This window comes from Parasteatoda tepidariorum, chromosome X1 (genome assembly GCF_043381705.1).
Source record: "Parasteatoda tepidariorum isolate YZ-2023 chromosome X1, CAS_Ptep_4.0, whole genome shotgun sequence".
Lineage (NCBI taxonomy): Eukaryota > Metazoa > Arthropoda > Arachnida > Araneae > Theridiidae > Parasteatoda > Parasteatoda tepidariorum.
In genome coordinates this window covers 19,494,139-19,521,651 of record NC_092214.1, presented here as the reverse complement: position 1 = coordinate 19,521,651, position 27,513 = coordinate 19,494,139, and the positions used below count along the sequence as shown (strand labels likewise).

The window sequence follows — 27,513 nt, the reverse complement described above, 5'->3', positions numbered from 1 at the left end:
TTTGTTGATTTCAAAATAGTATTTTTTCATTTCATCAATAATGTTAAAATATAAAAATGGCTAATGTTAAAATTTATGTAAACCCGTTTCATCTAAAATTCACGCTGGTCTTAGAATTGTCTTCTATCTGTCTAAATTAGCTAGACAATGAAAAAAGTGTTAAATTAAATTGGAACGATGGCACTATTATACACTGTTAATCTCAATACGTGTCAAAGTTTCCTTCATTTACAAACTACATAAATATTATCGTAAACAACATCTTAACTTCTTTCTTAGGTTTCAACAAATTTCAACAATATTATGGTTCGATATTAAGGTTGAAGCAAAAAGTGTAGAATCAGTCATCTTAAACTTTTCCCACTAAAAGCTTGTTGAAAGAAAATCAATATAATGTATATCAAATATGAATCACGATTATTGTTTCATATTAAAGTATGCAGATACTGCAAAAATAAGCTCATTATATATTTTATTTTTTTAAAATAATATAATTGGATTCATTAAAGATTATCTTAAGTCCCAAGTGGTCTATAAAATTTAAAATAAGAAATATATTTTTGAAATATAATAACAATAAATAAATAGAGTTAGGGGAACTTAAACACTCAACTAGAGAACTACATACATATTCAATACAATACTATATACACACTCATTACTTCGTACTACTTACTCAATATTACGTACAACCTACGCAATACTACGTACTACCTACGTAATACTACCAACTCAATACTACATGCTCAACTAGTTTACTTTTAATGTTAGTTCACTACTTGAGTTTAAAATTGTAATTCATATGTTCTTGTCTTTCTAATTTCATGTATAACAGTTCCAAAGTACCATTTTCCTTATCCGCTTCCGTGGTAACTTTTCCCGACTCAACACAAGAAATGAATATTTTCACTAGAATGATTTAGTATTTCAGAGCGCAAATAATCTTAAAAGGTAATCTGATTAAACAGTGCAATAGGACAATAATTATTTTTAAGCGACCATCAACAATTAGCACCACTTACCAACATAGAACAAGCGAACAATAAAACAGGCTTTAAAAGAAAAAATGCGCAGCCGCTTTCCCCAAAAACCACCCGTAACGCTGTTTTGCTCAGTGACAACATTATTAAGTGGGAAAAAAACTCAAGTGGTCGTCTTATCCATTTCATACAACTTCCCCCTACATATTTGTTTGATTAAAACTTTAGGCCAATTTACGACTAAACACTAAATTTAAATGTAGAGAATTAATTAATAAATAATGATTGTTTAAAAGTTGTTATGAAAAACGGAAATGTGATAGAATTAAAAATCTTTTGTTGTGGCATTATTAGGTACATGTTTAATAGTGATTACAATTTTAAAAAGTTAAGAGTTTGGTGTGTGTTGTATCATTCAAAATGGCTCCAATATTATGGTTCAAGATATCGATATTACTGTTCTAAGTTGGAGCGATCTTTATGAGAGTGGATCAGTTAGAGTGATTGGCGCTGTGATTATTTTAATAGTAGGAAATTCTTCGTATTTTAATTATGTAATTGTTTTTTAGTTAATTAAATTGCTTATGCATTATTTTACGCATAAAGTTACAAATGTTCATAAATAGTTAATGCCTTATATGAAGGAAAGAAAAAATATGATTTTTATAAACAACCAATGATATAAGTAATATGCTTTTTTTAAAAAAAAATCATTTGCAATTTACATGCATTAAGTGTTTGCATACCAAGATTTTGTTTTTGCTTTTGAATAAAACCGTGTACTTCGCATTTTCATATAAAATATCTTATAAAAATAACTCCAAATCCTATTAATATGGGCTTCGTCGTAAATTTAAACATACCCCACCTGATTGGCAGTTCGCTTACCTCAATAAGTAATCGCCCAAACAATTATCAATGTAGCTCCAATCAATAGTTATTCAGGAAGTAGAGCTTTTGCCATGGTTGAATTTGACATTTATGTCATCATATAATCTTTGAGTACTCTCAGATGCCATTAACTCTAATGATCCTCTGTCGTTTCACGAAGAAGAGATCTTTGCATTTTCCTGATTACTATCGGAAATGATATGATTATTTTTGTTTCTTTTTTATTCTCCGTCCCAAATTCTATGCTTTATTATTATTTTGTTTTTTCTGTGTCGTAAAAGAAGTTTAGCCGTGATATGTATTTATAACATAAAATTTAAGTAAAAAGGTTCAATTTTTTGTTTGCTGACTGGCTTATGGTTTTAGATTAGTTTTTTACGCGATAAGTGAGCCCATATGGTATGTTTTGTCATGTAGTTTGCTCTATTTCATAACCGGCGTTGAACTACCTACCAATCTTTGTGTTTAACTCTATCAATGTTCAAATTTGTAGGCTTGTAGCTTTGAACCCAACACAGGAGACAAGGGAACTCCAGCATAAAGAATTGGGGCAAATTAGCCTTTGAGGAGGACTTTTTAATGGATCTAACCCGTACTTGCATTATGAGGAGAGGAAAACCTCCCACAGTTAACCCGACGGCAAGGGGACTTTAACCTATGATTCGTTTACCACTGATAAATATATAACATTAGCATTGTTATCAGTGTGAGCTGGGAGCAGCAGAATTCGAATCGATCAGCAATCACTGAATTTTAACCTGTGTCACCTCTTTAAGAGGCGAACACTTCTTCCAGATGCGACACAACGGTTCTCTTTATACTAATTAAGAAATGTGTGAAGAATTACTCAAACAGACTGAATTATCCTAGTTTTATTGCAATAAGACTTTTAACAGACTTTTTGGAATTGATCTTCACTACACTGAGCTCATTCCAAAAAAAATATATATATATTAATAAATTAGGCTATTTGAGCTATAAACATTATATTTCATAATCAGCAGAAAGATAAGTGAGCTCACAGTAATAAACCTAAAAAATGTCAAACAGATTAGAAAATACAAGAGTCATTTTCAACTAGGTTTATCGTGTAGAAAAATGACGACAACTGTTTACAAAGAACCGGAAATATTCATTTAGCCTACGAAGCTCTTATTTTTATCAGAGATATTTTTAAGTAGCAACATAGTTTTAACTAACTAGTAAGCTAAAAGAAATTATTTTAAACCATAATATAACCATTCACGTAAGTTAATGACAAGTTTTAATTTTTATACACAATTAATGGTTTTCTGTAAATGTAAGTTACACTGAACTTACATCCCAGGCTTAACTGTCAAGTTAAACTGAAAAAAGGGGCATTTGTGAAAAAAATGCGAACAGTTCATAAGTGCTTCTTAATAGTAATTAGATTACGATCCTCATAAAATAAATTTAAAAATATGCATACATTTAAGTTATTATTATTTAACTTCTAATAATCAATTTATAAAAAATAGTTTTTTTCTTAAATGAAAAGTTTTGCTAAATGGTTGGTCAACAATTTTAAATTTTGTAATAAATATAGAAAGTAAACAATTCTTATTGGCATAATATTTTACAACTCACATACACGTAAAGCCATGTAGCTACTTCAAGATATTATATGTTGTATCAGAAAAATTTTGTCTTTTAAGTATAGAGATTGCCTAATTTTTTAAATTATGTTAATATATGTTCCAAGAATACTAACATGTGCCCGGAATCATTTTTTAAAGAATAGTATAAAGGAGTATAAATAGTATAAAGATATGTTTATGAAAATGTATGAACATTTTTACAATAGGAAATTGTTTAAAAAAATTTTGAAATTCAAAAAAAAGAAGTTTTTTTGCATGTTCCCTACTTCCCCATGTTATATTAAAAGTAACAGTTTTGTTAAAGAATGGTGTTTTGGTAAAGAGAAATAATTAAAAGCATTTAAGAATACTTCTAATGCAGATATAATAAACACTTTAATATTTTTAGTCTTTTTGGTAGTTCGAAAAATACTTTTTTTATATTAAAATCGTTTTGTGCTTTTAAAATAACTAACGAAAGGGGGAAAGAGGAACATGCTGCACATTTTTTAAGCGCTAATAATACATTTTAGACCTTTTGTAAAAACAAATTAAGAAACTGTTTTCTGAAAAAAGGGGAAATAACAGTGTAAAATTCAAAACTTATTAAAAATAATTAATTGTATTCTAATAAAAATTCCTACTGTTTTTTTTGTTGATATATTTCTATTCATTTTTTCAAATGAATAAATCAATTTTAATTCATTTAATCATTGTTTTAAGAATCATTTTCTTTTTTTCAAAAAGGTATCGAATAAACAATGTGAACTTACGCATAATAATTATTTTCTTGATTTATAACTTATGATCATTTGACTCGGAGAAAGATTTTAAAAACAATGCCTACTCCTTCCGAAATGGAAAAGTTAAAAAGTATATGACCATATTTCAAAAAGCTTGCTCCACCTCTGGAAAAAAAAAAGAAAAGTCTTGATTTTTGATTTTGTCACTGGGGCTCCACACAATCTTTAAATTCTGAAAATAATTCGTATTTAATAGATATTATTCCGTCATATTTTTAGAACCAAAAGTGAAGCACCGTTTACAAGCCAAGATTTAGAAATTATACTAAAATCTGGAAGAATTATTAGAGCCACGGGTATAAAATAAATCAGGGACCAATCTTTCGGAACATACAGAATCCAAATCCATCAAATCTTTTCACTACACATTTACATAGTTAGATTGTAGCTTTATTTGTATATGGTTGTGAGTTTGTTTAGGGGTAAAAAGTATGTTTATGGTAATCCATTGATACGTATCTGGAAGTACTATATCCAAAGAGATTCCATTGCCTCTGGATAAAATACTATTTAAATAAACTGTTCTCTAAATAAACTCTTTCATTTTTTGCTGTGTCTTAAAGTATGGCTTCTTTAAAGCACATTTCTCAAAAAATTTAACTTCAAAGATTGAGGAAAATTCTTGTATTCTCCATACAGTTCTTTGAATAAAGAAAAAAAAATTCAAAATAGCGTACAGGGTGTGCCGTATAGACAGCCCTTTATATGAACTTTTAAAATCTGCTGTATATAAAATACGGATACAAAAAAGTACACATAATGGGGGTCACAAATAAATATTTAAACAAGGAAAACAAAAACGCTCTTGAAATCTTGCAAATTACAATCGAGAGAGGCGAATATAATAAACGGAAAACAGGTTTACTTGGAAATTGAAACTCGAGGAGTTTTTTAATAAATCAATTTTTTTTAACCCCTCTCTGTTTCTTTCCGCAATTAAACCTGTTTTGTTTATTACAGATGACTTACAGTATAGTGATTTGTCTGATTTCAATAGCGTTCTTGTGTTTTACTGGTTCAAAATGAGTTTTTTTATCCCCAATATGCATAATTTTTGTTTTCCTTTAAATTATCCATATTATGGATGATCTTTACGTTATACGTTGTATATCAAGTAGGTAAATGAAATATTTAATGGAGCAAATTAAAAATCCAAATATTTAAACTTTATTTACTTCGTTCATCTAAATCACAAGCTCCCTAATTATATTATCCTAGTGGATGGTGAAGACTTTTAGAGGACAAAATTTGTCAAGGGTTTCTAGAGGACCGTTAAGAATTTATAGATATTATCTATTATTGAGTTTATATTAAAACCCATAAATATTTTGGTTTTAAAATTTCCAAGCTCAAATTACTCATTTTTGGTTTTATAGACAAAACCATGCTTTTTACATAAAAAAGTATTTTTTTTATAAACCAGTTAGTATATCATCACAATATTCTGATATTTTCTTAGAAAGAAAAAAATCTTTCTTTCAAGATTCTGATAGAATCGATAGTTTTCTAGAATCGCCCACATTAAGACGAGCAAAAATAGAACTAGGTTGATAGATCCTTGAATTAAATACTGGAAATTTGTAACGAAACACCTTCTTATTCTGCTTTTCCTACGAATACCTTTTCCCAATGCAATTATTGATTCTTAAATTTAGTGCCTTTCAGCTATCCTTGGCCCCGTTTTTCCTTTGGCCGCCAATGCTTCACAAAAAATTTAGCCAGGTTAATCTTGATTTCATTTAACAATCGATTGTTAGTCTTAAATACTTTTTTAGGCTAATGAAATGATTTTCTACATAATTAGAAAGTAAACGAATTTAGAAACTTGTGAGAAAATGGCTTTTAAGTAAAGAAATAAATGGGGCAATCACGCCAAAAGCTTTTAGAACGTTTAAATAACTCAATAAACCGTTAAAATAATTATTGAAACAAGTTTTGGTGAGACTTCATGTTAGCATAAGTACACAATAAATTTTAAATGAAATGATACATATATACGTTTTTCAATATTCAAATGAAGACGTTGAAAATCAAACAAATTTTTTATATTCGTTTCAGCAACTTGTAATAATTAATGCATCTTCCAAAATTTCTAGTGCTACATAATTAATGTTCTAAGTCAGTGATTCTCAACCTTTTTTTCGCCACTGCACACTTTTAACGATTTCGAAATTTGACGACACACAATGAAAAAGATTAGTTTAAAAGTTGTTTACTTACCTATAATACACTGTGTTAAATAGTTTGGGATAATAATCTTCAATGTAAAATAATATAATATGTACTACAAAAGCAAAGTTTATTAAGGTATAAATTACAAATGAATAACAAGAATGCTTTTAATGAGAAATTTGAGCTTGATGTTTTTTGATAATTTCATTTATATTTGGTCGTAAAAATGACAATTCTACTCTCATATCGTCTTCTACATTTAACAATCTCGATCTTTTCTTCGTTTTTATGTTGGTTAATACTGAAAGTCCGAATTCACACAAATAAGATGTAGAAAATTATAATAATATTTTTAAAGCTTTTTTTGGATATCATAGGATAATCGCATCTAATGTTAATCCAAAATGAATTAATTGATTCTTCCGAATATTTTAAAATTAAATCTCGATTGTTAGAAATCGAAATTAGTTCTTTCTCTTCATTCAAAGTTAATTCGAATACAGAAGTATTCGTTATCACAAATGGATTATGAACCCAATCAAATTTTTTTATATCTAAATTTGGGAAATAATGAATAATTCTCCCCTCTAATGTTGTCAAATGGACGATAACAATTTTATGAATAGTTTTATTAAAATCTTTTGGGANTTCATTCAAAGTTAATTCGAATACAGAAGTATTCGTTATCACAAATGGATTATGAACCCAATCAAATTTTTTTATATCTAAATTTGGGAAATAATGAATAATTCTCTCCTCTAATGTTGTCAAATGGACGATAACAATAGTTTAATTCTTTGGGATTAAAATTCTTCGGGATTTTCAATTAAAATCTTTTGGGACTGACTCAAACTTTTCCAAATATCCTTCCTGTGCTTTATTCTTCCATAAAGTTATTTGTTTTTGGAATCACACCAGTTTGTCTGTTGAGTTTAATATATTTTCTTTCGGCCCTTGCATACTTGAATTTATGTTATTAAAAATAACAAAAATGTCTGATATAAGTAAGCTAGTTTATCACACCATCTTCCAACAAATGAAAAAAATCATTATTTTTATTTTGTTCAAAAAACATTCTCATTTCGTCATTTAACTCCAGTACAAAAACTAGAGTAAAAATAGGTCAAAAATGAGACACAAAGGAAATATGTAACGAAGCGGTGAAAGTGAAAAATCTTCGTTACAATATTCATATATATTCTACTATATACTTTTCTAAAATTTGGCGGCACACTATAAGAATTTGGCGGCACACAAAAGTGCCGCGGCACAGTGGTTGAGAATCAGTGTTCTGAGTAAATAATAGTTTTTTTTGTTTTTTAATTTTTGTTTCTTTTTAAATTTTGCTACAATCTATGCTATTTAAAGAGTCTCACTTTTGACACTCTAAAATATTTTTATTCCATTATTTTTTTAAATTATATTAGTTATTAAAAATATAAGTCTGAACTTGAAATAAATTTAATTGCTGAATTATGTGTTTTTACTTTTTCAATTGTTGTTTACATTGAAACAAATGGTCAACTTTGAAAGATCTAAATTTAATGGATTTCACTGGATCAACTACTCAGATTTTAAAACTTTTGAAAGCTATTTTGATTTTCTAATGAAATGTTTTTAAAATAACTAATTCAATTAGTGTGATCTCGAATTAAGATTAGTTACAATGATGGCTAATATTTTACAAGTGCAAGTCTTTGATAGTCTTATGCTGAGATAAGCACTCGCACATTGAGCACTTGTTTCCTTGTCATACTAAACTTCCTTTTATTATTTATTCCCAATGTAACAATTTAGAGTCAAAATAATTAAAACTAAATGGAAAACTATCATGTTTTAAACATTTAAAAAATTTTAATGAGTAATAAAATTTAATTTCTATGAAACTGACGAATTTTTTTAATTTTAATGATGCGAAACTTTTTGTGCAAATGTGAAAAAATCTTAAATTCTTCTATGTTTTTCTTTTTTTTTTGGAAGAATTTAAAAAAACTTTATTTAGTTAAAAAATGGTCAACATTATTTAGTGAAAAAATAGATCAAAAACTATTGAGTAAAAAATAGATTGAGTGCTTTTAAAAAGATAAAAATAATGATTGCTTTTTCACAAGAGTTAAATGTATATTTATTTTTAGAAAAAGATTTTATTCTAAATAGAAACAAAAACATTACATCAAAAGTTTCTTCAAGGATACACTCTAAAGAAACCTTTTATGTGTGCTTGCTGCTGGATATTTTTGAGATATAGAGCAATGGTTACGGGAAATCGTCCCCGTATCACTTGCCAAAGTGAGAACATTTAGGAGGATTCTTATTCAGGTAAGTTTTTCTCGGTTTAACAAAATGGTTTTATTCAGTTTTGTTGAAAGGCCAGATAGTTTTAAATAGAATATATCAGATAATAAATATTTAAGTTTACTATAAAAATACTTTTTTAAACTTTTTAAAACTTTTAAAGTTTACTATAAAAATACTTTTTTAAACAGAAATATTTACCAAATTTCCTAACGCTTATTTGACGTTTTGTAATGTTAATGTAGTGTTTTACAATGTTAATGTGATATTTCACATTATTAATGTAAGGCATCAAAATGTTAATATAACGTTTCCTTAAGTTATCTTAGAGTTTGAATTTTTTTTAAAGATTGAAAATTTTATAGAATTAATTACATTTTATTTAAAGTGATGGAGATTTTAACGTGATTAAGATTTTTCTTGTAACTGACATCACAAAAACTACACTAATTTCATAAATAAAAGCTAATATTAAATTTAAGTTAAGGAAATTATTGAAATTTAATTATAAATAAAGCGATAGATCTTAAGTGTCAGTTTAAATCATAAACTTCCCATTTTAAAAAGTAAAAAAAAAACGTAAGGATGACTTTTGAGACTATTTCATTTCCATAAATCACGAGTATAATTTCAATATTGTGTATTTGAAAGAATTCTTATGTAAATAATGTAATTCAAAGTAATACATGCGTACCATAACAAAATCTATGTATATTTGATGCACCTAATTCTAAGTAAAAGTTACACAGCACTCTAAATTCAGAAGTTACAATTTGTTAATCATGTGTACGTTAAAATTTGGTGCTTTTGTAACAAAATAACTAAATAAAGTAAAAATAAAGATCAAATGAAATAAAAAAGTCATAAAAAGAAATAAGGTTTATAAGCATCCTTTAGTACAATTTTGGAAACAAGCAATAGTTTTGAAAATTTTTAAAGCTTTAATACCGAAAAACGTCTACACATAAACCCAACGTTTATTTAAGAACTGTATCTATTTAAATGTTTTAAGTTGTTATTAAGTTAATTTCAGCTAAAATAATGTCTGACGCTTTTTAACTTTACTTTCTAAAGTCAAAATGGAAATCCGAGTGTTTTGTATTTACTACATCCATATTTTTCTGAATTTCTTCATATGTTTGAATAGACAGTTTTTTTACAGTACAAAAAAAAACATATTTTTTTTCATTTGGCAAATTATATGAAAGTAATAATAAAATGGCTATACTCTTATTAAAATTTCATTTTATGCTATCCAGCTATTAAAAATAATACCTTTATACTTCTGAGAACATAAAACGATTCAATTCTTGTTTTAAAAAACAAGTTTTGTAGTAAAAAAAAATCTTTTTTGATAGAGTTTGATTTTACCTTATATTTTTTTCTTTACAATATATCGATGATATTCTTAAAATATGTAATATGCTGGATAATTAGCTATGTAAAATATGAAACTGATGATTATCTTATAATTTGTTGTGAAAGAGTATTATTTTTGAAGCTTTTTAGGCAGATACTGTTTGGAACCAGTTTGCAAAGATGTAATTGAAATTTTTAATTATAATTAATTTTGATTTTATATTTTTGTTAAATTTTGAATTTTAAAACCAACATTAATAAAAAATATAAAGTTCGTTTATAGTTCAATCGCTTAATTCGTTTATACCTTCTTTAGACGAAGAGTTGTAGATAGTATCTATAAATACTTGCGAGAAGTCACTGACATTTTTAACGGTCAATGAACTAATAGCGATGGAGCTTAAGCTTATTTTCTTTAAAAAAAAGTATTTTAGGAAATAAAAGGATAAAAATTATGTTCTTTTAATAGGTTTTTAATGAACGAATTAGTATTCATTATAAGGCTTTATTTTAAACTTTGAAAATTTTTTTTTGGAGCTGAATTATGAAGGAGATTTTTTAATAAATCATCAAGTATTTAGAATGGGCGTATGAAGCTATGTATTTTTTTTAAAAATAAATAAAAACAAAAATTCAGCTATGTTATATGATATTATGAAAGTTTTTATACATATAAGTATATACTAAATCAGTATCACTGCTTTCATCATGGAGTGGTGGTTAGTGGTTACAAGTTTTTAACGTATATTTGCTAGCATTGGAAGTTTACACTTAATTTAATACCAATTTATACACACACACACGCACACACACACACACACACACACACACACACATATATATATATATATATATATGGCAAAGGCATTTAGTGACCGAAGATGTTGTTATTTTAAAGTCAATTTCATGGTCACGCGCATTGTACAGTGCGCAAAATAAAATACAGACCGCCTTGAATAACTTTTTTGATCTAACTATCAAAATGTGAGTACTTAAGGCGAAGGTAACAAGGCAAGTAAAAAGCTCTAGTTGTAAGAAAAGGATTAAAAGGAACAAATACATAAAAATAGACTTGAAAAACAAAGTTAAATACAAAAAAGTAAAACAAAATAAATTCAAAAATAAACCTGAAAAAAGAAAAAAATAGAGAATTTAAAGTAATTTAAACGTTTATCAAAAGTAGCAAAAATTAGAGCATTTTCGGATGAAATATATTCGAATAATTTGTTAAGCAGCATGCTTATTTATTTTGTAATGGGAGGGTTTATGTGCAAACTTTTCTCAGAATATGATTAACTTTTCGAAATAATTGCTTGTAAACTTGTTAGACATATAATTTTTTATTATTGTATAAAGATACAAAATTGATTTGTTTTCAGTATCAACATTAGTGTTATATATGTTCTTCAGCAACCAGTGAATGAAATGATATTTTGAGTTTTATATTCCTCATTTCTTACAATCAGGTGTCTCTTCTTCTCAATCGTTCAATCTTCGGTTTTCAGTATATTTTGAATTCTTAAACTCTCAATTCGTTCAAATTTTCAATCTTCTCAAAAGAAATTAATTTGGCAATTCGATTCGAAATTTGAACTGTGGAAAAAAGAATTTCTTAAAAAATCATTGTTAAAATTGCTTTCAAACATTTAACAACATAAAATTCTTTTTTATTTCAAAAAATGATTCCTGTTTAATATGAAATATTTGATTTGAAAACAAAAAGAACTTCTGTTCCCCTCTTGCAGCAATTTCTTGGAGCCACACAGTTTCAAATTTCTTTTACGAAACTATTCCTACTGCAGTATCCAATTTAAGCCGCGAAACTTGGTTCACTGGAAAATTTAATTCTCTTCTCCTTTGAAAAATCAAAATTGATCTGAAAATGAAATCTGATAAACGGATAACCATTTTTTGTAAAAACAAATTTTTGCGAATAATGAAAGCTATCGAAGAACAAAGAAGGAATCTGAGACATTTGTTTAAGAAATAATGGTTGCGAAATACTTTTTAATTTATCATCAAAGAAAACATAAGCTTCTTAGAAAAGATTTATTTCTTTTCCCTAAATTTATTGCATTTTAAATTTCAGGGTCCATGGTTCCATGATCGCATTAATTTTAACTATACGCTTTTTGAGTAACATGTATAATTCTAACGTTCATGTATTTAGTACCTGATTAACAAATTTATTAAAGAGTATTTTTCTTTTTTTTTTAAAATTTCACGCAGGTAAGAAAGTGTAGTTTTTTACTGGTAATTTAGAGTCACGGTTTGTATAATGTTTGGAAGGATACAGAATTTTTTGTGAGATACAATGTTGACCTTGGACTAGTGTAAATATTTGCTGCTTCTAGTGAATAAATTCTGAATTAAGTATATGTGGCTAATACCTGTAACCATCTTTTGTTTTTCAGGCTTATTCTGAAAAAAAACTTTTTGATGTTTCTGACTCTATATAATTTTTTCCTAACAATATTTTTTGGAAAATTAAGCCCTATCTACACTTGAAAACAAAACTGATGAGATACCTATAATTATTAAAATGTTATTCTCCAAAAATAAAAAAAGCATTTTAAGAAAAATAAATTATTTTCACCGACAAAGTCCTATAAGCCTAATGAAATTCTAAAAGTGTGTGCTTGCTGTACATTAAGAATTGTACCCTGGGACAGTCTAGGGTATATGGATGCTACTGAATGCTGGTAAGCACAAATATAAATATTTATGGGCTTTGCCACTTGCAAGATGTAAAATTTTTGCTTTTTTGTAAACCTATACAGTTTTTAAATTTTTCTATACATTTGGTATCACGTTCATGATTCATTTGATTCACTTAAGCTGTTCCAGTAGTTGCCATAAAAAAACTTTATCAAATATAAGTTTAAAAGAATGCAAGTCAGATTTTGTACACAAAAATTATGTTATTAAACAAACATTGTTAGGAATTTATCAGAGAAATGGTCAAATAACTATTTATAAAATTGTTGTTATAAGAAACTTAACCAAAACAATCAAATAGCCATAAGAAATATAGTATTCAAACTATTAATAGTGAGAAAAATCGCTTATTGACAGTTTTTACCTAATACGGTTAACGACTAGAATTTAATCTCGACTCCTAGGCCTCCAGGCAATGAGAATCGCACGTTCTTCGAAAGCTGGTAGCTAGTCATGTAATAAGAATTAGGAAATCATATTTTTATTTTCCATCACCTGATGCTTAATACAACATATATTCCAGTTCCTGCACTCTTTAATCAGCGACCTTTGACTATTGGAAAACGCAAATTTCATTTCCGCATATATGCTGTTTAACATAAAAAAAGTCTAGTATTTCCCATCTCTCATGATAGATGGCACCACTAGATAAACTAATTATACATCATTCTTCAATTTACTTGACCAATATCCATCACCTAACTAAAAGTCGAACTAAATGAAATAATAAATATATATATTCATTAAATTTCATATTTTTTGGTTTTGAAACCATGCTAGTTGCAAATGGTTACAAAACTGTATAGTTTTGTATTCATGGTTTTTTAACCATACCAGTTGTAATGGCTTTCAAACCCATAGAGTTAAATAAACTTTACTGACCTGTAAACTTTACGGTAAATTGAATAGACAAACTGGTGCCACTCATTTTCCCATAATTTTAGAATGAAAATTCTAACAGTGAAAGTATTATGCATTCCTCATAAAATTTCCGAGTTATTTAAAATATTGTATACTTCATAAAAAAAATTTGAATTCTAAAATCGTCCAATAAATAGTACTCTTACCTAAATTTTTAATGTCAAATGAAAACAATATTTCATAGCGTGTTTATTTGATTAAATTAAATGGGTATTGTTAGTTTTTTTTAATCAGAGATATTATTTTCATTTTTAAAATTTTGAAATTTGTACACCATATGTTGAAGATTATTTTTAAAAAAAATATGCTAAAAATGATTTTAAAAATAAATTTCACTTTATTAAAATGACTTTTCTTGTACTGTTGCTTCTAGCACACAACATTAAGCCAATTTTTTTTTATGAAACCAGTCCAAGTTGTTCCTACTATAAAAGACAATGCTTATTTACAGTATTTCATTACATACTCGTATATACATACATTCATAGAAAATATACAGTAGATGTTCTCAAACATTCTTTATTTGTACGTTTGCATGTTTTTTTTCTCTTTAAATTGAAAGACAATACATAATACTGCTGAAAAATAATTTATTATTAGCGTTTTAAAACAAAAACACCTTATTTTTTTTCTTTTGAAAGTAATCACTTCAAACTCTAAAATTATAGATATATTAATTTACTTAATCAATTCTTCCTGAATGGGAAATATAAAATTAATTTACTAATTATTTTGAATTGCAATTAATTAATTTTTTCTTTCATTTCAATTTTTAAAGTGTCTTGATAACCAAAAAATAAGAAACTTAGGTTGAGATTAACTTTCTTTGACGTTCATTCTTCGATTTATATAATTGATTGGAATGATTTCTGACAAGGAAAAGAATTTTAAGCTGCATGACTTTAAAATTGATGTCTTTTGATGCATTGATTCCTGGTTACTCAGCAACAAGGATTTAAAGTATTTTTTATCGATCCTTGATAGAAGAGTCTTTGTTTAGATTTTGAAGATTTTGAATTATCACATTAAAAGTTAAAGTAATATTGTAACTACTTTGTTTATATTTTCATGAAAAAATAATTCGTACTTATAAAGGAGAATTTATTTGATGCCATTAAATACGGTGCATATTCAAGACAAGATGATGAATATTTAATTTAATTAAAGCAACTTTTTTTTTTAAATTTTGAACTGAGATATTTGTATTATGAACTTTTTTTAAGAATAATAAAAAGGAGAATCTCTGGAGATCCATATATATTTTTAATAGGCATTGCACTAGCAAAACAATTTAAAACAAAATTTCCTTTTGGTTTGATGTGTTTTATTTCCTTTATTTTTAACTTAATATGTTCTATTTTCGTTAAAATTTTTTGGGTGCTCCTCACACTATTGCATTGATACATTTTGCTTTGACTATATTAATACAATACTAGAACGAACTTCTTTTAGCGGATATAATCGTGTGAGCTGATGAAGAAATTATATCTTTTCATTATTTTGTTTTCCGGCTTTTTAATATAAAAATATTTTGTCTTGATAATAGTTCTTCTTCTCTTTGCATTTATCTTTATTATATTACTTTCCATATTATCTATATCTATATCTATCTATATCTATAACTATCTATCTATCTATCTATCTATCTATATATATATATATATATATNAATTCTGATAACAAAATGTTATTGATGAAGTCATTAATTCTTGAGTTCCTTGATGTTGAAGAATAGAATGTTACGCATTATTCAGTTCAGCGAGAACTATTAACACAATTATTTAATTTAATTAATGTTATATATATATTATTATTATTATTATTATTATTATTATTAAATTATTCTATTTTTTCCCAGAAAGAAAATTTTCTATTCTTTCTTTGTTCTTTGTTTTCTTTATAATTTGTTATTGTTTTTATTGAATATGAGGGTTTTACGATATGTACTTGATAAAAGTATTTGACATTATTATCAGAATAAAGATGGTGTTGTTTGTTCGAAACATATTCTCATTTGTAAATAAAACGTGATCCGTAGAAATCATGTTATTCACATGTCTAGATTTTTCTTTCCCTTTTGGAAGTTATTGTATTTCGAAGTGAACCAATGTTATTCGAAAACAGAGAAAGAAATAAAAATATACCTGACAAAACGATGTGTCACCTGAAAATTTCTCTTAAAACCGTTTCTGTCCTTTAAGAGAACACGTGCCTATAAACATCTGGGGTTGAAATGCGTCCATACAATTTTAATCTTATAATAGCACTGAAAACTTGCTAAATTTCTCTTTATAAAATTAAAGGAATCCTGATGAATTATCAAAATTTGCGTGTTTATTAGCGGTAATTAATTAAATTGCATGAATAACTACAGGCTAATTAAAAGTAGAATTATTAGGACACTGTTTAATAACAGTTAAACCTGTTATAGTATAATTAGAGATAAAATAATTTTAATTTTTTATGTTACCCATACATAATTTTGTCGTTTACTATTAAGTTTGATGATAGTTGAGAGGCTATGAATAGATTCATTAATGCAAACTTTATTTTTAAAATTAAAATATAAATGATTCTGGAATAATTATGACGATATAATCATCAGATTCTAGTGTTTTGAATATTTGATAAAAGGTATTTCTAGAGAAATTTTACAACATTTTAGTTTTAAATATTATTAAAAAAAATCATTTATATGCTTTAAACTCATTTTCACGTTCACTCTCCATTATAAATATTTAAACGCTAAAAGTGAAATCTTATTTGCAGAAGAGAGAGAATGATTACTTAATGGCATATTATGTTTTCAAAACTAAACAAAAAAAATGCAAAAAAAAGAAGTTCATGATTGGGGCTAGAGAAAAGCACTTAAATTAATGGCGAAATGACACGATAAAGATTTGCTACAAAAGATGATGGCTCATTCTAGGTATCTTTTTGACGCTACTTAAAGTTAATGCGCCAATTTACGTGGCCACGCAATTTATGGGATTGAAAGCACTCATGGGGACAAAGAACACATTTCCTGGCTTATTTTTGTCACTTAGTTGAGGATGCTTACTTATTTGTACTGCTTACTTTCTTTATTTAAGGCGTTTTTAACACCTGTTTCAACATATATATTTTTTAGATTTATCATGAATCCAGTCTTTGGCATTAAGATATATTCAAATTGAGTAATAAATATAAGTACTTTTGTAATATATTTTTCTTATTTCGATAAAGTTATTGCTGAAACTCATGCCTCTAAATATATATTTAGGAGTTAGTGTTTATGAATTTATTTTGAAATTTCTTGCCTTAACTGAAGTTTTAAAGTTAGTCTGAATCATCCAATCTGTAAAGAATTATGTGTTTCTTGAAAAATAAGATTATTTTTGAAATTATTCTATTCATATTAAAATAACTGCGCTATAAACCAGGGTATAAAGCCACAATAATGTTAGAAAGACATTCTGATAAACCCTAACTAGCTCATTTTTATGGCAATTGAAATAGTCTTTTGTTTCTTCTATTTTCATTAAATTTTTATGAATCAATTTAGAATTGAAATAAAGCTTTTGATTTTTAAATCTTTAATATTGCTACCATAAATAACCAAACTCATTTTCTCTCTTTAGAGTAACAAAATGGAAATTTAAAAAAAAGAAAACATTACGTAGAATTTATGACAACTGAAATATTACTGAAATTCTTTCAAAGTGCATGGACCTAAAAACAACAAAAAACGCAAGTTCAGTCATAAGTGAAAACTTCGAAAAAGTTTCTTATTTTTTGAATAAATTTCGAAGTAAAAGAAAAAATTGATATCGTAATTCTTCTAAAATACAAATAAAAAAGGAACTAATAAGATAAAGATTTAAAACTTTACTCTCAGTCTCCTAATTCTATGCATCTGCTAGAATTCAATTGTGCATCTAATTATGTGCTTATTTCCCCACCAGTTTAAATTCCCAAAAATTCATTGGGTAATTAATATATAATGACTGCTAATTACTCTCTTTAAAAAACACGATAAAGTGATTTTGCCAAGACTTAGAATCTGCATCCTACTGCCAAAAATCAGCAATTAAAAATGAACGAGCAACAAACCGCAAATGATATGCTAACCAGATTAGACACCCAACACTGTTATCACACATTTCCTCTATTCTATACGAATATATAGTATAAGTCTATACGTATAAGGAGTTTCTCTATTCTCCCCTACATCGGTAAACCTAAACTGCAGGACTAATTAGCAAAGATGGCAATGTCAGCACCACAGTACTAATCCTAACCTCCGACTCATTGTTTGGCAAACTTTATTACTATCCATCTCCCACGTTCGATGTCACTACTAGAAACGATATCTGAGACACATTCCTTCGTTAGATGGGACTTGAACCCATCTCAGATACAAATAGAAATTGCTGATTAATTCCAGAAACTTTACTAGCTTCGTCTAGGAAGGTTTTGGAAGTCTCCAGAAAGGTTCCAGGATGGTTAAGGACTTAATTGGGAAAGTTTCTATTTCATTAAAAAGGTTTTTTTTCTTTCTTAAATGTTACTGATATGAATTAGGAACATTAGCTGTGTTTATTTTGCAGGAACATTCCTGAATTCTTTTGCTCATTGTATATTTTGTCAACTGTGAATTTCTCCTTCTTCTTAAATAGAATATAGCCGACCATATTTGCGTCAAGAGGACGATTAATTTATTTATTATAATATTGTAATTTACCAAAGTCCAACAAGTGATCCGCAAAATAGTGTTCGACTTTCAAAAACAATCTGATTAATTTAAAATCCTTATCAGAAGGGATGTCTAGAATCAAGTATTAAAGCAAACTTATTTTTATGGAGTATGTTTTAAGTGGTGATAAACTAGAAAATGCAAAATGACGAAAAACCATTGTCTTTAACATAAAGAATATTTTCCTATTTTTATTGAGTAAATTTTTATTAGTTGATGTATTTTACTTGCTTAAAGAGCATATTTCAAATTTGATTATGAAATATCCCATCGTAAAAGTTACAAACTTGAAAATTTTTGCTTAATAACCAGATTCACTCTAGGAAGGCGTAACATACATCACACATATGTTGTATTAAACACATAACACGTAAACATTATTTGAATCAAGTGGTTTTTAATTTTACATCCCCGATTTTACATTTGAATTGTATAAACAAAATGTTGTTAACTTTGTAGTTAGATTTCAGATGAATGTTACCAGATAATAATTGTGAATAAATACCGTGAGTAAATAATTACATTTCGAAAAAAAATCAAAACTAGCATTTGATCTATCTAAACGGCGCTTCTTTCGAACTATTTTGCTCAATTGACACTTTAAAAAGGAGTAAGTTACTCTCATTTTTGCGAAGTTGTATTTTCATTTAATTAATCTTACATTTACAAAATTTACATAAGTTATGAATTTATGATTTCCAGTTCTTAATTTGAAATCCAATAACTAATATAAAAGTAGCTGATATTCCATCACCGAATATATTAATTTATTCGAAAGCTTTTTTTGAACCTAATAAACTGTAGAGACAAAACTTTATGTTGAATGTGCAATGCATAAAATACAGAACGGATCACCGTGAATAACTTTTGATCTAATGATCGAATATTCACGTTTAAGAACTCAATCTTAATGGTTCAAGCGGGTGACTCCAAATATGCTAATTAATGAGTGCAGACGATATTTTAAGTTACGAAATCAGACACAAAAATGTATTTTCTGTGAATAAACCCTTTGATCTATGGATTTTTAGACCCACAAAATATAAGGGATAGTATGGGAAATATGGTCCCGATAATTTTGCCAAGAGAGCGGTCCAAAATGTTAATCTTTAATGTTTGCGTATTTCAAGAATTTTTTAAGCGAAATAGAAAGTTTTTAAAGGCAAAAAATCGTATTTTTGTAATTCGATTACTCAGGAACTATTCGATCGATTACGCTTAAACTTTGTATTTTGCTATGTGAAATTAATTTTTTTAAAATAATGCAAAAATTTTATACCTTACATTTCCTGCTTTTTTCCACTATTATTTAAGAAAATAATAAAAAGTAATAAATATTTACTTGAAGTTATTTTTTGCATGAAATTAACTTTGGATAAATGAATTTTATAATTGTGTGCAAAAATTTTTCAGTTCACTTAAAAAGTTCTTGAGATATGGCGAAATATGCAAAAAGAGAAATTAAAATGATGGACCATATTTCCTAATTAACAATTAGGACCGTAGTTCCCAGATTGCTGATACCCTTTACATTTTAAAGAGTCAGAAATCACAATCCGTCAAAAAAAGGGTATGTTAAGTGCGTTATGTCTATTTTTTGCATCTTAAAATATCATCTGTAGTAACTAATTAGAATGCTTGAGGTCATCTGCTCGAACCATTAAGAGTGAGTTCCAGTACTTGAAAATCTGATCATTAAATCAGAAGTTATTCATGATCTTTTGCTTTCCGCAGAGTACAACCATGATACACTCTCTTTGTTTTCTCCAGAATATAGTTGGATAGCATGTAACTTTTAATCCAAGCTTTGACTAGCTCTCATATTTGAGATCACCCCCTTGAGCCATTAAGATTAAGCCTTAAGATTAAGCCTAATCCGATCATTAGATCAAAAGTTATTCAGTATGTTCCGTTTTTTATTTTGGTCACTAACATTTTATGCTCCTTTTTATATAAGTGCATCTTTCCACCCTCAGTGATCAAAAACTGAAAATAATGACCATAATAAAGTTTACATGCGAATTTTATCCTTTGTGAAACCTTTTTTCCACTAATTAAGCTTAATTTACTTAATAGCATTTTTGTTATAATTTTTTTCATATCATTCTCATAATATGTGCTAGAAACTAATCGATGCTGAAATAATGATGAAAGATTAAGAACTTGAGATTTCCCCTGCGGCCCATGAAAGCGCAACAAATTTAAAGGACTAAATTGCTTCCAGTTCTTTGGTCCCTTGATACTCATATGAAACAGACATTGCATACATGAAAATTTAAATTGCAATTTCAATTACTTTTGTAGTGATGGGAATATTTGCATATAATCACGTCGTAATTGTTTGGATGAATATATTTTTATTATTTGCCTTTAAGGAAAGATTTGTTAGTTTTGAAAATATTTTGATATAATATTTTAAAGAAAAGGTATAAAATATCTAATGAAAAATGATATAAAATATCTACAGTTATCTAATGAATTTATTGGTTTTTTTTTACGTTGTGGTTTTAAGCTTCAGATTAATGAAATTTTTAAATATTAGAAATTTTTAAGTATTAAGCGCACAAGTTATTTATTTATTTCTTATTCGTGAACTTTCATTTGAGTGGCATTCTTGATACTTAAAAAATGTTTCTTAATGAGCATTTTGCTCTGTCCATAGCTCAAAATGCTTTTTTAAAAAGTGAACTCAGTTCAAATTGCGTATTTATGAAAAGAGATTAAGTTCAAAAAGTGCGTATTCTAGAAAATGAATATAGCTTAAAATGGGTGTTAAAGAAAATGATACTGCTCAAAATGCGTATTGATGAAAATAGATATAGATGAAAAGGCGTGTATTCTATAAAATGAACTTAGTTTAACATGCGCGTTTAAGGAAATGGATACAGCTCAAAATGCGTATTTAGGAAAATAAATATATCTCAAAAGGTTTTGTATTCTCTAAAATGAATATAGCTTAAAATGCGTGTTAAAAAATGAACGCAGCTCAAAATGGGTATTTAAAAAAGTGGACATAGTTTTTGTTCTGTTTTCCAAAATTCTGTTATGAAAATCAATTTTTAAAAGCATTTGAGCTACGTTCGGAATAAAAAGCTCTATACAGCAGCTGCTTCTTATATCTAATATTTGGGAATTTAAAATAAATATTAATAAATAAAATACTTTCTTTTAGCAACTGACAGATGTTTTGGAATTCGCAAAAAAGCATTTTTTTCATAAACATTGAGAAAAACAACAGCAAGATAATACACAGAAAACGTGTTACTTATCAGAAATTGAGTTGTGTTAATCAAATACAAAAGTTTTTTGTTTTAAATTTCCGTTGTGTTTAATATTTATTACGCATTTATTTCAATAATTAAACAAACAAGCATATAAAGCGATAACACGTTTGGGAAATCTGTTTCACATCATTAAATAAGAAATATTTATTCCTATCTACAAAATATAGAAACTAAAATGGGCATAGAAGGTCTACTTTGAATTAAGAAAATTGAATGACAACAGAATTTCTCGTTAAATATTCGTTTTATTTCTTCATTAAATATTTTATTGAATGCTATTTAAAATTATTTTATTTCAGTAATTATCTCTAATTTTAGTTCAAATGTGTTACAAGCATTATTCATAACAAATAAGAAAAGAAAAACATGCATAAAAAGCAGAATACGTATTACCAAAATTATGCACAATTTGCATTATTCCTAACGTTTACAGAATTATTCATGTTTTGAAAACATTCTTCCTAACAAAATAAAAAGAAAAACATGTGCAAAACGTACGTTACACATCATCAAAAGTGAATTCTTTTATCAAAACGGAATCAGCATTTAGAGGATAACTATGATTTTAGTACTAATATGCTGTAAACTCTCTCCCCCAAAATATTTAAAATAAAAACATGTATAAGAAAGCTTGTTACATACTTTAAAATCTAAATTATTTCTCGAATGTAATAAAAAAATATTTGTGCAAACGTGTTTTAGCAGACACGTGAACATTTCTTTTAGAAATAATGAAAGTGCATTAACATGCATGTAGACATGTAATCAGATGATTAAATTACGTTGCAATAGGTTTGAGAACTATTTGAATTTATATGTATGACAAAAATTCTGAAAACGGAAAAATGTTTTTGCATAATTTAAGTTTTTTGATAGATATCAATTACAATATATACATTACTTTTTTCGTTTTAGAAAGGAAAAAAGATCATTATTGTTTCAACATATGTTATTTATTTTATATTTGTGAGCAATTATCTTTAATATTTTGTCACGCCATAAGCTCGCTAATAAAAATTTCAATTTTCGTGACTTGTTAATCTTCCGAGGCATATATTCTCTTTCTTTTTGTTGATAGAACTGACTCCAGGTATTAGTTTGTTCTTTTCTTTAATAACAATTGTCTAATTATTGCTTTTTTTAAACATGAAAATTTGAGTTTTTCAATTTAAAATTAAGTAGGATTAAAATTAACTATTAGAAATTGGTCTACATATCTAAAAAACGAATACAGCAAATTTATTAAACACTAGGTTTGAACAAAAGATGTGCAAAATTATATGTCTTTCATATTATTATAGTTTTCAAGTTTAAAGAAATATTATGTTTATTTGAAATAAGTTGTAAATAGATAGGCTATTAAAACTACAGTTACTATTGCACTTCTTACCTTAAGTTTACCACAAGTTTCTGCTAGAGAAAATAATAATAAATTAGCTCTGCTTGCAAGCAAAGAGCTCATTTACTTACATTACTTAAGAAAATGCAATTTTTTTATTATGAGAGAAGAATGATTAACCAGTCCCTAAAATATAGCTGTGTGTAGATTGCTAATTAACTCATTTTACGGAGAAAATGTTGGTACGCGGAAGTGGTAGGCATGTAGAAGCGGAAGTTCGAATGCTAAAATTTGATGTGTACCGATAATTGCGTGTTACGATTGCTGACCATATAGTTTTGTTACTTCTTTCGTTTTAGATGATCCAGTAAGATCTTAAAAAGTGACCTTTACAATTACATTTTGTAAGAACTTTTATGACCATTTTCTTCAAATTTATGCCCCCATAAAGGGTGCTAATGTCTTTGGTAGTTTAGTTTAATTATATTAGAGGCCCTTCGTTCGTTATTGCAGTGGTAAGTTAAAATCAGGACTGAAACTTTAACGTCAGCTCAAGCGAGCCTCCACTGGATAACCTCCCCAAATACTTCTATATTAGTCGGCTTTTAAGTACGAGATCTGGATGTAAGATGTTTTATATGTCTGTTTGTTAATCATATACCATTGTTAATGTTGTTTTATTAATAAAATGTTATTGATTAGTGCTGGTATTATCCTAGTCCTCTTAAACAGTGAAAATTTCTCTACAATCCTCGGAGAAGCTTGCGCATTTCTTCTCAGGTCATTTTTCTCACTCTTTTCACCTGTCTGGACCGCTATAGGACCGTTAACCGATAGAGACTGGATTAAGATTCATCCTTTCGAAAACATAACTTTAAAATTTAGTTACTCCAAAATAAATAAGAAATGTAAACAAATTAAGACGTCATGAGTTAGAGTATATAACTGCAATAAATAAATAAATCACCGGATGATAATTTTTTCAAAACTAAAATACGCGGTGCTATTAAAAAAATATTTAAATAATGTAACTTACTTTATATTTTATATTACTTTGTATTTTTTTACTTTATATCTTTAACATAAAGTTCAATAACTAATGTTCTCTTATTTAAATAACATTAAAGGTTTTGTTCTCATTTGACAATCCACTTGTCAACTGAGTACAGATTGCGCTGCCCTTTTTAGATCACTTCGTTCACTCATTACACCTATCCTAGAATTAAAATGATAAACTTACGTTAAAAAAAAATTCAAAACTAAATTATAATTTTTAAAATTAATCGCCTCAAACGAGAGAACAGAAATGCAGAAAATGCAGATGACTATTTATATACATTTTGCATGCATGAATACAGTCGAACCCTGATTTAATTAACCACTATTTACCGAATTTTACGATTTAGCGATTGTTCCCCCCCCCCTCCCCATAGGTTAAAATAAAGGCAAAAATCCCTGATTAACGAATTACAAACCCAAATTTGACGAATAATTTCTGAAGCTAAAAAAAAAAACGTTTTGCCTTTTTTGGCAAAATTTATTTATTTATTTATTTTTTGAATCATGTTTTTGTCCAAATATTTTAAGGTATTTAGAAAGTTTATAAATGCACAAAATATCTTTTGTTTATTGATTAATGTTATTACTAATATAATATAATCTTTAATTAAAAAAATAGATTGTGCAAAAAAACTTAAAAGCTGTGCTTTTCCGTGCAAATTGTGTAAGTATGCTTCAAACACTTGACATTAATATACAAGTAATCCATCCCATAAAAAGTAATAAAAGGAAGTTGCTTATGAAAAAAATTGTAACACCGTTGAGTAAAAATGAAGAGAAAATATAGGAGGTCAACTTTTGGAGGTTCTATATTAGGATAGAAATTTGTAGGACCCATTTCCTAAAAATATACTTGAAAATGCTTTCATAAAGTTAGGTCTGCAAGCACTCTAGTGGTATCAGCCGGAGCTTTAAATACTTATATTTTTAACTACTGAATTAAAAGTGTGTAATTTCTAGTGAAACGTGCAAAAAAGTATGTATTTTTTTGTTGGGGACCAATTCAACAAATAAAAATTTCGGTCTCTGTGAATATACTTAATTGCAATATATCAGAACTTATAGTTGATAAGACGCATAATAGATTTGCGTTGAACATGAACTGCTGATTTTTAAATTGCAAAGGGGAGTTTTTCAAAAGTTTTTTTTCCCCATATTAATAAAGTTAGCATTTCAAGCATTATATTTCTATTGATAAGAAAAGCTAGAAATAAATAAATTAATAGCTATGAAAAAAATTATTAATGAGTAAAATTTTTTTAATGATATTTGTAAAATATACCCCTCTGAATAAATATTTTTATCTATTTTTGGTAGTGTATGCTTTTAATATAAACTTCAAGAAATTGTTGCATGAGAAACAGTATAACTTCAAGATACAATTTTCCAGACGCGTTACAAATTTCTGGCAACAAACGGTCCCTGAAGCGATTACTCAAACTTGGAGATTATTTTTCGCTTCAGTGTGCATTTCCATCGATTATTATCTGTATTACTCTCTCAAATGTAAATTCGAGAAATATTTTGAAATTGAATATTTCATATTTACATAGTTAGTGATTTAGCATAAAATTTAATTTTAAACTGTATATTTTAAATTTTACGAATTTTTACCTTTCACCTACAGAAATTGCATTTATTTATTTACTTTGATTTTCACTTTTTAGTCCATTGCTTTGCAACTTGATCTTTCAAAATAAATTTCATTTGTTCAAAACATTGAATTGAAATCCATCTATCTTCCAATAAATTATTTAATTATTAACTTAGTTCTTTTAATGCATTTAGTCATATTCGAAATCAAACCTTAGTCTATGAGTCGGGACCCAAATTAAGATCATGAAGCTTGACAGTAGAGTCATTTAAAATTAAACGAAAACAGAAATGAAGTTATTATTTGTTTAACTTATTTATCTTAAGTCTTCAATCTTTTTTGTTTCAAATGCTTAGTGAAACATAGAAATGCACGAGTAGTTATCAATCTAATTATTATTTAACTTATTCATTCTATTATCACAGATAGAACCAATTATTATTCCCTGGGTTCTACTTAATAGATCATCGATCTGATTATTTACTGGTCTTTCTCATTTCAGAAACTCTTACAGCATTTCACATAATAAAAAATATCATAAAACGGTGATAATTTACTACTGTGATCAGAAAGGTTACGGATTGCTTCATTTAAAATTGATCAACTTCTTTCCAGGACTTCGCGTTTGTGTGAAGAGAAGGTGGGGCACGTCTTTAGGATTGAAAATTGTTTAAAATCCATGGCTGGCGATATACTTTTACGTCAGTGAGGACTCTTTCCTTTAATGGTCTACCTGTTCATGCGCATTTGAATCGGTACCATTATTTATTTAAATTATCTTAATTTTATATTTTTCGAATAATTATCATTGAAAACTACATTTAAAGTCACTCAGTGGTAGCTGTTCTAACGCAATTCACTAATTTGGTGAATGATTTGGAACAATCTGCAAGTTACTTACCGAATCAATAAACTACTGTAAAACAGCTAAATAAGGGCCTATTAGAGTGCTGTTTTAAAAGATAATTATTAGAAAACATGAAATTTAAAAAAAAGAAGAGCATCGATTTAAAGGCTACTATAAACAATCCTTAGAAGGGAAGTATCCCTTCTGGTGTACGGAACATTTCCGGTGATTCCATATGATGTGCCTTACGCTATCCCCAAAATTGTATATGTTCCGTGACATCCTGTAATATAAATATCATCTGCAAACTTTCATTTAACAGTTTTAAGACTTTTATAATAATAATGGAAAGGGTACGGAATGTATTTAATTTTATCATCGGAAAAGAAAGAGTAGTTTTTAATGAGAGAAGAATTTTCTTTCCGCCGATTTCCCGAAATAAGGAATAGTATAGAGCAAAGAACATGCATTAAATTACATTCTTACAATTAAATTTCGAAACAGAGGCATTTGAAATTTTCAAACGTTTTTTAAAGATCACTGCTTATCAAAAACAGTAGTATTTGATTTGCTAAAATGCTAAAGTTGGTAAAGAATATATAGAAAATGATCAGCTATCTGTTAGACCATCCACTTTGATTAATGATCAATGCATCGATCAAGACAGAGAAGTGACACTCGATTGTCATCGTTTGACATTAAAAGACATTACTGAACAAGTTCTTATACCACTTAGTAGTTCTCGGTCAATTTAAAAAAAAAAAACATTTAAGGTTGTGAAGAGTTGTTCCAAGAGCTTTAAAAATGCTAATAATAATAAGTGTTCCTCGAGAAATGCTTTTACAAGGCATTTCCTTTTTAAAACACGCAAGTATCGGTAAAGAAACCAGGATGCATGTTTTTGACATCGAAACCTAT

The 27,513-nt window shown here is 27.4% G+C and overlaps 1 protein-coding gene across 2 annotated transcripts in view; it reads left to right on the top strand.

Moving 5' to 3' along the window:
- LOC107443976 (uncharacterized) overlaps positions 1 to 27,513 on the top strand; it is a 166,173-nt gene that overhangs the window by 57,793 nt on the left and 80,867 nt on the right. Inside the window, exon 1 of one of the 2 annotated variants that reach the window (XM_071187946.1) lies at positions 8,646 to 8,763. The exons of the other annotated variant lie outside the window; for it this stretch is intronic. The gene's annotated coding sequence lies outside the window, so the exon portion shown is untranslated. Of the gene's footprint in view, positions 1 to 8,645; positions 8,764 to 27,513 lie in introns of those variants that run through there. 2 annotated transcript variants of the gene reach the window in all.